An 11,688-nucleotide genomic window follows, 5' to 3' on the forward strand; every position below is an offset into this window, starting at 1 on the left:
CAGCGCGAATTTCTTAAAAAGTACTTCCCAATTGGTAAAACGAATCAGTTTCGCAAAGCCATAACCAATTTTTCTCAGATTCAGAGAGAACAGTTTCACAAAACTTGAGAGAAGATGAGAGATCTTCTCCGCAAGTGTCCCCACCTCCAGGTGCCTCACTGGCAAATGGTGCAATATTTCTATGACGGTCTTACTGAAAAAAACTGTCAAATGGTTGATTCATCATGTGGGGGCACTTTTATGCTCAAGAATGAGGACGATGCTTGGTCTTTATTTGAGACCTTGAGTGAGAACACGATGCATCATGCCTTGTCTTCATAGTTTGATAGGACCACATCTGTGCCTAGTGGTCCTAGAAAAGTTTAGATTTTTGAAGTAGGGTCCGAGTTAGATTTGTGTACCAAAGTTGACCAGTTGACTAGAAAATTAGTTTAATTCCTAGCCAATTCTTCGCGAAGTCCAGTAGGGAAAGTGTGCGAGCTATGTGCTAGCCCTGCACACTGTGTTTCAGAGTGTCCGACAACATCGATATATTCTGAATTCGTTCAGGAGCAGATGAATGTTGCCTAAGGTTTTACTAGGCTCATGCACGATGCATTTGCACCTTCATATAACTCGGGATGGCCCAACCCACGGTCCCAACCCCCTAACCCTTCCTAGAGCTAACTCATGCAAGGCGGTTACGTGCCTGGATTTCAATGATTGAGTTATCCCCAGCCCAACCTGCTTATACTCAACCTCATTCTCATGAGCCTTCACTTAGTCAGTCCTTTGAGGACAAGATTTTACAAGCTTTGAGCTCGCACACGCAGTCAATAGCCAAGCTAGAGACTCAAATATGACAGTCGGCTGAGGCCTTCAGCAGACAAAGTAAGGAGAACCCATATGGTAGGCCTATTGTCATCTCAAAGAGAGGGGATTCCATATTATTTGACCTGCACCCCATAGATTCACACCTTGAGCAGGTCAAATCTGTTACACCCCTTTAGAATGGGAAGGTGTATCAACCCATTCAGGAATCGACTCAGGAGCTTAATGGTATACCCACTGATGAGTCGATCTCCTCCATTAGGCCTCACGAGAAGGGGCAAGGCCCGCAACATGCATTATCTTCATATATCCTCTGAGCTCCAGTCTCCTAGGCATTCGGACCGCCGATTGCTTTTAGCAAGCAAGAGATGCAGATGCAAAAGATGCTTGACCTAGTCAAGCAGAATCATGGCCACCACTTTTTTGAGGTTTCATATATTGATAGTCATTTGCTCCTAGACTCTCATTTTGAGAGTAGTCTTCTAGAGGAGACTAACCTCCGTTTTTCCTGTAGCGAGAGTTATGATATCACTTTTAGGGGTCGAGTGGGCGGGAACACAATGCGCAATGTCACAGATGACACTCTTTTCTTCAGAGAGCTTGATAGAGTGAGACTTCATGTCCATTGATCTCATGGACGATGAAGGTTTTTCCAGGGATCCGTCTGGCTGGGGACGTGAAACTTAGCGCTTTATGGGAGGCAACCCATATCTTGTATATTATTAGATTTGCTTTAGGATTCATAGATTTTATTAGGTTTTATTTGTCCTTTTTCTTTTCATGTCAGGATTTTCTTTTCATTTATAGAACGTGCATTCATAATTCATGTCAGGTTGTTTCTATGCTTTTCCCTCATTTATTATATCTCATATGCATTCACGTAGTTTCATATAAGCATGGGGGAGTGCCATTGGGACAATATCATTCAATTATGGGGGAGAGTGTAGTAGCTCACCTGAATATTTTTGTCAACGTTTTTGTACATGTTTACACATCTTTCATGAAAAGTGGGTTTTTAAAGAAAGAGTTTGAACTTATATGAATGTTGTTTCAAATCTAATATTTTTAGAGGATTTTTAAGCCCCACGAAAAAAAATTCTGACATGGATCTAGAAATTATGGTTGTTTATGCGGATTTTGAAGAAATGATGATAGATACATGTTAGAGTTTATTTTAAATCACAAATATGAATATGCATAGTTTTATTTTTGAAAAAACTAAGCAAATGAACAAAAGCGTAAAAATAAGCTCAAAAAGTGAAAAAGAGCATGTGTTAGGTTGTTTGGATAATTTCACAATCCTTAGTAGATGAGACTTAGATGTAAGTTGAAGCTTTTGAATTTCATTTCGAAAAGGAGAGTGAAAAACTTCATGATCCTCAGTAGCTGAGAACAAACACAAGTTGAAGTGTTTGACTCTCACGTCGAAAAGGTAAATGAAGGAAGTCACTTTTATGTCTTAGTTGATATCTTTTGGTATACATTGAAAAAAGTATAGAAGATATTGACATTGCACAGGGCATAAAAGCAGACCATACGCAAGCTATAAAATAAAAATAAGTGCGCAAAAAAAAAAGCGTAAAAAAATGAAAATCAAAAAAAGAAAAGAGCTTAAAAAGAAAAAAAGTTCATTGCCAAGAAGTGTGATTGAGAAAATCTGTGCAGAAAATATATGAGTGAGGATAAGTAAATAATAACTTGTTTTTATTGGATTTTCTAAGAATAAAACATAAATAATTGTGATATTTAGAAAAGTAAAAGAAAATCTTTTTTTGTGATAGAATATAAAAGACTAATTATGTTTTGATTTTTTTTGTAACAGAAAATATTTGTGAAAATAAAGTCTTTAATTACCTATTACTAGTGAAGATGTGCAATATTATGCATACATGACAGAGATGTTTATAGGTAGCATCACTGCAAACTCTCACGAGACCTTACTCGTCCACTGGGGTAACCCAGGGGTTGAAAGGGCTTGTTGCATGTGCTAAATGAAACTGTGATTCCTACGAAAGTGAGTTAGTGATAGTTTGATTTCTTGCATTTTCTAGTTTGCTCGAGGACTATCAAAACATAAGCATGGGGGTATTTGATCATACATATATTTTTTGTTGTATTTCATATTAAAGCATGCATGATTTCATGAGAAAATGTTTTAAAAACCAAATTTTATGCTAGTTTCGGGTAAATGTGCTAAAATGATTAAAAATTAGAAAATGTTTGAAAATTAGTTTTATTTTGCAATTTAATGTATATTTTAATGTTTGTCATTAATGTAGTATTGTTAGTTTTAAAAAAACAAAAAAAAAATAGAGTTAAAATAGAGTAACTAGATTATTTTTAAAAACATAAGTCGAAATGAGATATTTGGTAAATAATATTTTTTAGGGTAGTGTTTTAGAATTTTTAAAAATCGTGTAACAACCCCAAATGGTTTTAAAAACTCACAAAGAGGGGAAATTTCTCTCTTCTTCCCCATTTTGTCAGACCCCTCTTTCCTAACCCTTCTCCTCCACCTCTTCTTGCCTCTTCTTCCCCTTCTCCTTCTTTCTCTCTTCTTTCCTTTTCCGATGGAGGCATCCAGTCTACAGTGATGGCATAAAGGAGGAAGTCCACCTTCTTTTCTAACCCTTCCAAGTTACGGTAAGTCATTTTTTCTTCTTTTTCTTCTTTTTCTTCTATTTCTATTCTCAGTCTTCCTTCTATTCTTCATTAGATTAGTTAAGCTGAGAAAATCAAAATAAAGTGACATCGTAGATTTAGTTTTATCTGATTTTTGCATTTTAGCATTCATTCAAATCCTGTTTTACCGTATTTTGATTCAGAGATTTATAGATTGTAGTTTGATTTGAGTTCATAGGCATAGTTTTATTTCCAGATTGCTTTTCAATTCATATGCTTTTTTTAGTTTCAAGTTAGATTGAATGTATCAATCAGTTGAGTTCCAGAAATCAATCACCTGATCTCTAATCATTGTTGCGATCAATATGTTTTTGATCGAATTCCTCTTATTCTCGATTGAATCCAATGTTTGAGAGAATCCGATTTTGATTTCATTGTGCCTGCTACAGACTGATTGTTGGTCGATCATGTGGATTGATCAAACGTGCTTCACATTTCTGGCTGAAAGTTCTGTTGTTTCGGCGATGAAATAATGGAGTCTGATCAAATGAATGTCTGATTTCAATCGATCGGACATCTGAATCATCTTTCATGTCCTGTTTGATTTCATATTGTCATGTTTTTAATATTGTAAAAAATCGCCTGAGGTCTGGATTTATTCTCGTGTGATGAGCTCTATTTGAATGTGGATTGAATAATTGGTCTGAATCCAATCAATCAATGGTTGTAGCATTCTGATCATCAGATTGAATGTCTGAGTTTTGATCAATTGTAGCTGATCTCCAACAAGTAGTATTTGAATGTTGATTGATTGCACTCAAGATTTCTGGATTGAAGTTTTGGATCGATTTGATTTCTGATTTCTGGACTGTAGCTGAGATATCCTGTGGGTATTATGTACAAAGTTAATTGATTTCCTGTTTTGCGTTCACATGCTTTCGTAATTAGTGTACTTTACTATTAGTTAGGTGGTTAGTTCATTATCTGTTAGATATTAGTTAATCAAGTAGATTAGTTGTTAGTTAAGTAAGATAATTAGCATTGTTAATTGCTTTGTAATTAGTTAGTTAGTAGTTAGATTTAATTAGAAGTCAATTTCAGTTTAAATTGTCATTAGATTTCTTTCTTATTATTTTTCAGTGTTTTTAGCATTTAATTAGTATATTCTGTTTAGTATAGTTTCTCTTTTTCCCTCTTGTGTTGCTTGTGTTCGTTTGACTTGTATAGGATCGCACAAGAGTGGAGCGAAAGTGATCGAGTGACACGGAAGCACAAGAGTAGAAGACCTTTTACTTTTATTTTAGAATTTAGGAATTTAATTCTGGGTTTGTAAATAAAGTCTTTTAAGCCCTTTGCGTAGGGCATTCATTCATTGTAATAGCCAAGTAGTTTACTTTTCTTCGTACTTTTAATTTTCGGCAATAAAGAATAGTTTAATTATTTGTTTGAATACAAAATATTCTAGTTCCCTGAGTTTGACCCGGTCTCTACCACTAGTGAGAGCTGGTTTTTATTATTTGATGTCTAGTTTTCACATGTTTTTCATTTAAAAATCTTTTCAAAACTACATCTTTAAAAAGACATCAACTTGTTCATATGACATGGTTGGTGGCTTTAGCATGGTTGTAACAATTAATTCATAATCAGATCCAAGCTCTTTCGATAACCAAAATACCTTGGTATCAACATCCATTGGCTTGCTTATGACGGCAAGCTCATCACATATATTCTTGAAGCTTTTTATATAGTTGACTATAAACATCTAATTTTTTCGATGCAATTATAATTTTTGAACTAACAAGAATTTTTATTCTTTATATATATGAGCAAAGGAGGTTATCATAGTATTCCATACATCTCGAGAAGTTTGAAGTCCAACAATAATTCCAAGGACTTCTACAAGAGTCTCAGTGATTTATCCTTGCAGTAAATGATATGATTTCCTCTATGCCATGTACTCTAGATTCATAGCAGCACCAGTTGGAGTCTGTACATACTCAACCGGCATGGAGTATTCCCCATCAAGAAAGCCTAACATGTCTTGACTTTCTATAAGACCAAAAAATTGGGTTTGCCACAACAGAAAGTTGTTGTGGTTAAGTTTGATTGTCATAAAATTTGTGCCATTAAGGTTAAACGAATATGGATATTTCACCAATAAAGTCGATTCGGTTGAGATAACAGCCATGATAAAAAAAAAAGAGCAATATAAATGCAAAATACCCTCACCAGGAAATTGGCTCTAATACCATAAAAATAGAAAGAGAAAGATAGAAAATAAACAACTTCACACAAGATATTACGTGATTCAGCATTGAGATCACCTACATCCACGGTTCAAGCTCTCTACTTAATTCCACGACTTGAGTAAGTTCTATTATCAAAGTTATTTATATAGTTTTTTTTTTTACAATCAAGTATTTCAATCATATCCAGACTTTGTCTCTCTTTGTTATTATCCTTCACGTGTTTTGCATTATCGTGAACCTCCATTTGCACATTGTCGTCCTCCTCCTTCATTTGCCTTAGCCTTGCATTATGACTCTTCATTCGATTATCATCCTTATCATGCCTCATCACCTTATCATTATCTTGATCTCCCATTTGGTTATGTCTCATCTCCTAATCATTATCACTACCATAAACCTTCATTCGGTTATATCTTATCACCTTATCGTGATCTCCCATTCAGTTATGCCCTATCTCTTGATCATTATTACTACTGTGAACCTTCATTAGGTTATATCTTATCATTATCACATATATATATATATTTAAAAATCAATATTTTACAAACATTTAGAGTACAAAGATCAACATTAGAGGGTTCGACGGACTACGTCGCACATGATCATTAATTGATGAAATAGAGAATGGCTAAACATTAAGGGTTTTGTGCTGCCAGTCAGTTTACTCTTTTTGTCTGCATACCCTCTCTTCTCTAGAGCAAATGATTGAGGTGAAACTGCCACATCTGCAATCTAACTCTTGAGCCTATGATTCCTGCAATCTGATCCAAAGCATGTACTTATTCTTTCAAGGTCTCATTTTCAGTCAAACATAGCTTCACACAATATTTTAGGTTCGATCTTTGGTTTCTTAATACCAATCATATTACTATTTTTTTCCACAAACCCTCTCTTCTTTCAAGCAAATAATTTAGGCAAAGTTGCCTCTCCTGTATATTTTTTATAACCAAGGCATATTCTTTTTATTGAGGATCATCAACATCATTCGCCACCTCAACATCTCCACCACTTATCTTCTCTAAAATTTTATCCACCTCAGTCATGGCATCTTTCTCTTGTTGTTCCAAAATCTTATCCATCATCACTTTTTAAAAGAAAAAACAAATCCTAAAATATGAATCGTTACATTTTTACTATTGAAATGTCCTTGTAGAAATCAAAGTGTTCGAATTAATGTTGGTAGAAACTTTCGCAAAAATATAAGAAGGTTTGCATTTAAGTCTTCAATAAATTTGCAAATCTCTTGTATGCTATTTGCAAAGTTTTGGCATGTTTTAGTTACATGAAGTTCACAAATACATCTGTGCAAACTTTGATTTATAAATTCGAATTTTGTGAAAATATATGCAAAGTTAAACTAAACCATGTAACTTCTCAAATAATGAACAAAGTTTATGTATATTTTATGCAAATATCGGACTAAATTCACATATACTTCATGGTCTTCCTCATCCTAACAAATATTGGTCATTATTTGCTTATATTTTATGCAGACCTCTTCATCCTCGCAAATATTGATCATTATTTGCCAATATTTTATGTGAACTTCCTCATCCTTGCAAATATTTGTTAGTATTCATGTATATTTTATGCAGACTTCCTCATCCTCGCAAATATTTGTTATGGTTTACTTGTATTTTATATGGACTTCTTTATCCTTGAAAGTTTACAACTTAACTGTTTAAAGAACATCCTCCACTTAAAAACATAATTTATAGATCATACAGTGCATTCATTTCATTCATTAAAAAACTGAATATAGTTATATATTGCATTCATTCATTCAAAATTGATATGCTTATACATTGCATTCATTCATTCATTCAAAAAAAATAAACTTGCTCATACATTACATTCATTCAAAACCAAATCTGCTCATACATTGCATTCATTCCATTCATTCAAATTGAATCAGCTCATACATTGCATTATTTTTATTCGTTTAAAAAAAGAACATGCTCATGCACTGCATTTATTCAAAAATATAAACTTGCTCATACAATGCATTCATTTCATTCAATAAAAAAAATGAACTTGCTCATACATTGCATTTATTTCATTTATTCAAAAACTGAATTTGCTCATACATCTTATTCATTTCATTTATTAAAAAAAATGAGCATGCTCATACATTGAATTCATTCATTCAAAACTGAATATGCTTATAACTTCCCAAAATTTTAACTAAAAAATAGAAAAAAAATTTATGCAAGACTGCATCAATGGCATTGCTCCAACTAGACTAAGCACTAGGGGGTCCATTTGAGCACAAGCACGAGCATATATTAGTTCACTAGAACTAAGTTTGCAAAGGAGACAACCATGGACAAGAATACTTTATTAAGAAAATAAAAATATAACGAAAACATTTATTTATTTTTTATTAAAACTTGAGATAAACACAATATGGGATTGGATCCAATTCTCATATTGAATCTGAATCCAAAATGTAACAGAGATAATATAATTTAAGAATAAACTTAAATCATTTATCAATTAAATAAATCATTTGTAAACAATTGTCAAAATAATTAACAAAATTTTTTATTTAAAACTAATCCTGGATCATGATATTTGGTTCTTGGCACCACCCGCAATATCTCATCATCGCTCCAAGTTTCTACTTATTACCTGAATATTTGTATTGTAAGGGCTTGACTCATCAAGTCTCAATAGAAACACAATAACAATGCAAGTATACACAAAACAAAATATACATGATAACATACATTCTTTTAGAACATGTATAATGCAATAGCATACTATAATGCATTTCAATGAACAACTAGCACAATTAATTTAATGCAATTAGCTGGACAAATATAACAATTATGCAAGATGTTACATATTGTAGACATATTCATGAGTCAACATTTGCATTATTAGGATATATTTTCAATACAAATTTTCACATAAAATAAATGTGCTTAAAGTATAAGCCTTTTATTTCTCTTTTTATCACTCCTACGGGTACACTAAGGCCAAGTCATCGCATTCAGAGGAGACTACTTAGGTGCTGATTATATTATGTATTTTAATTCTCACGAGTGACTTACTAAAGCATATTTCACTAAGGGCGGTCCGCGACCAAGAGAAAAACCCCATCAATGAAGATAAACATGATTTATCCAAACACTTCTGCATAAGTTATGGACTTAACACCTAGGACACATTGGTAGTGTAGCCCCCTAACTCCAAGCATTGAGGATTAAATGAGACATTCATCTCTCATAAACATACCAGTTTAATGAAGTTTTTTACCACCTATCATCTCCAAGGTAATCCCAGACTAAATCAGTTATTGGGTCATCTTTATTCATAGCAAAGTTCATTGCATTTTTATCACGTGTTAGTATGAATTCAACCCTTCCTAATCAAATAGTTCAAGTACCTTCACCTACTCCTCCATGATAAATTTTCAACATTTTTTTTGTAATGCCCCATAATTTTAACCCTAAAATTTTAGAGAAAACTTTTTTTTAAACAACAAAAACAATACTTTTTCTTTGAGTCAATCATCATAACTGAATTAAAATATCAATATTAAGATTTAATTTAGTTTTAATAATTTAAAATATATATTAAAGTATTTTGATAACAATAATAAATTTTTTAAAACTATCTCCGAGAAAGGAAAAGACTAGCTCTAGACGCCGCCTAAGCATTTTGCATCTGCTCCACAGTTGCATATCCTAATCTACCTGAAACCCTATAAAACGGGTCAGACTTGTTGAAGCCTAGTATAAAATAATATACTTGCAATAAATGCATGATATTACAATACATTCAAACACAACCTCATATATCAATCATGTAACACATATCTTAGTAGACAATAAACATAAAATCATGCTACCAAGTCAATTTAATGCACATTTATTCATAATAAGATTTGCAACAATACAATAAATTATGCACATGCATGAATATTTATAAAATACATGAACATATACAAGATGATGAACTTACCATTCCAGTATTGTTTGTCCTTCGTGTATAAATATATTCTTATCTCCAATTATTGTTTTTTTTCTTAAATGATGAATGTCATGTTTTATCTATATACAATTTATAATCTTGTTTCACTTGCCAATATCTGTCTGTGGGTACAACACAAACTCTCTCAGATGAAGGTACGACCCAAGTTTGTATTTTCAAACCATTGTGTCTTATTAACCTGTGTGATGTCCTAACTGTGACATACTTCAAAGAGAGAATATAATTTTACAGAGAAAGTTCTCAACTTCTGCAATCCTGATATATCAGATTTTTCTCATGAGTCTTACCTACCACACTGTGAAAAAATCATGGTAGTTTCTCTGTTTACTGAATCTGTAGATGAGGGAAAAAAGCAACCTTACGTGCTAAGCTAAATATCTCACAGAATCATCAATATCATGCTTACTCTTTCAATAAGCCTTCAGAGAATTAATTTTATTTTGATTTCTTAATTAACTATTTTATTAATCGTGCCAATAAAAATATATAATCACATTTAGGATTCATATGCAACAATATTCATGACATTCTATGCATGCTTTTGATTAGTCTCTACCATAAAATCAATACAATAATGCAATCACTATGCATTTATACAGACAAGGTAGGCTAATCATTCATATTTATGCATGCCCAATTCAATCAATAATAAAATGCATACAGTTAACATGCATATCAGTCCAATATCCCATTTAGACATCAATAAATATGCAATACAAAGTAAAATACAACTAAGCATCAACACATGTCATATTGCGTAGTTTGGATTCCTATTAACCCGATTTTAGAAAACCCACTAAAAATCACAAGCACCTAATTTAACTCTCCAAATTTTATTGGGATTGCTCCATAATCTTAGGAACACAGTCTAAAAAACAAAATTGCAAAATTTATTATAATAAAATCAAGAAAATTCTAGGATTGAACCGTATTAAGGAAAAATATCAGACATATCCTGTTAATCGCAGAAATTTAATCTAATTTGGAGAATTTCTCATGATTTACAGAAATTTTTTTGACAAATTTTTTTTCACAGAATTGTGTTATACATTTTACCTTTCACCCATATTTTTCATAATTTATTTTGGTCAGTTTTGATTAGGGTTTAGAGCTTTTAAAATCTTTGGTCAAAGGAGTTCTGCTAATAGGGCAAAAAATCTATGTTTTGTTGTAATGGACATTTCAACCTCAAAACTTAACCAAACATAATGAAACAAGATTGTAAATTCAAGCCCTCAATGTGTAGAATAATATAGTATTTTTTTTTATTAACTTTGTTTTTATAGAGATATTGATTTTTTTTTAAGACTGGTCGAAACAAAAAATAAAGACATAATAACCAAGATCCAAACTCATGCAAGATCTATTAAGCAAAAAGAACAAGAAACATGGTGAAACTCATATAATCATGATTTTTGGATGTTCTAAACACATTTACAACATCATAGAACACATCTTTGATCATATTTAGGCTAATCTTGCCAAAAAATTAACAAACAGAATGCAAAAATCATAAAATCTTCATGAAATATCTCAAATACGATTTCATCTATACAAGAATCACAAATGACATAAAAATAACATGGAATCATGGATTATTTATGCAATAACATGTTGTTTAATCATTCTATACATGTCCTAATCTATCATATATGATATGATTAACTTTTTTATCATAAAACATCAAAACCCTAAAATATTTTGGCAAAACCTTGTTCAAAATGATTTTCGTATATTTTCAACTAGGATCTATGCAAGAGATATATTTATAGCATTAAGATCCATGAAAAAATACTAAAAAATATGATTCTATATTCATTATCCATGTTGAACAATCACATAAAATATAAATCTATCTATTAACATGATTTTTGCTTTTTTAGGGTTTCAAAACTAGTCTTTTCCAAATCATTTTCTCAAAACCGATCTTTCAAATCATCATTTTGGGTTTTTGAAAATATTTTTCATATAGATCTAATAGCCATAGATATTCTAAGTATAAATTATA

This window comes from Nuphar pumila, chromosome 12, assembly GCF_984573655.1.
Source record: "Nuphar pumila chromosome 12, dmNupPumi1.hap1.1, whole genome shotgun sequence".
Taxonomy (NCBI): Eukaryota; Viridiplantae; Streptophyta; class Magnoliopsida; order Nymphaeales; family Nymphaeaceae; genus Nuphar; species Nuphar pumila.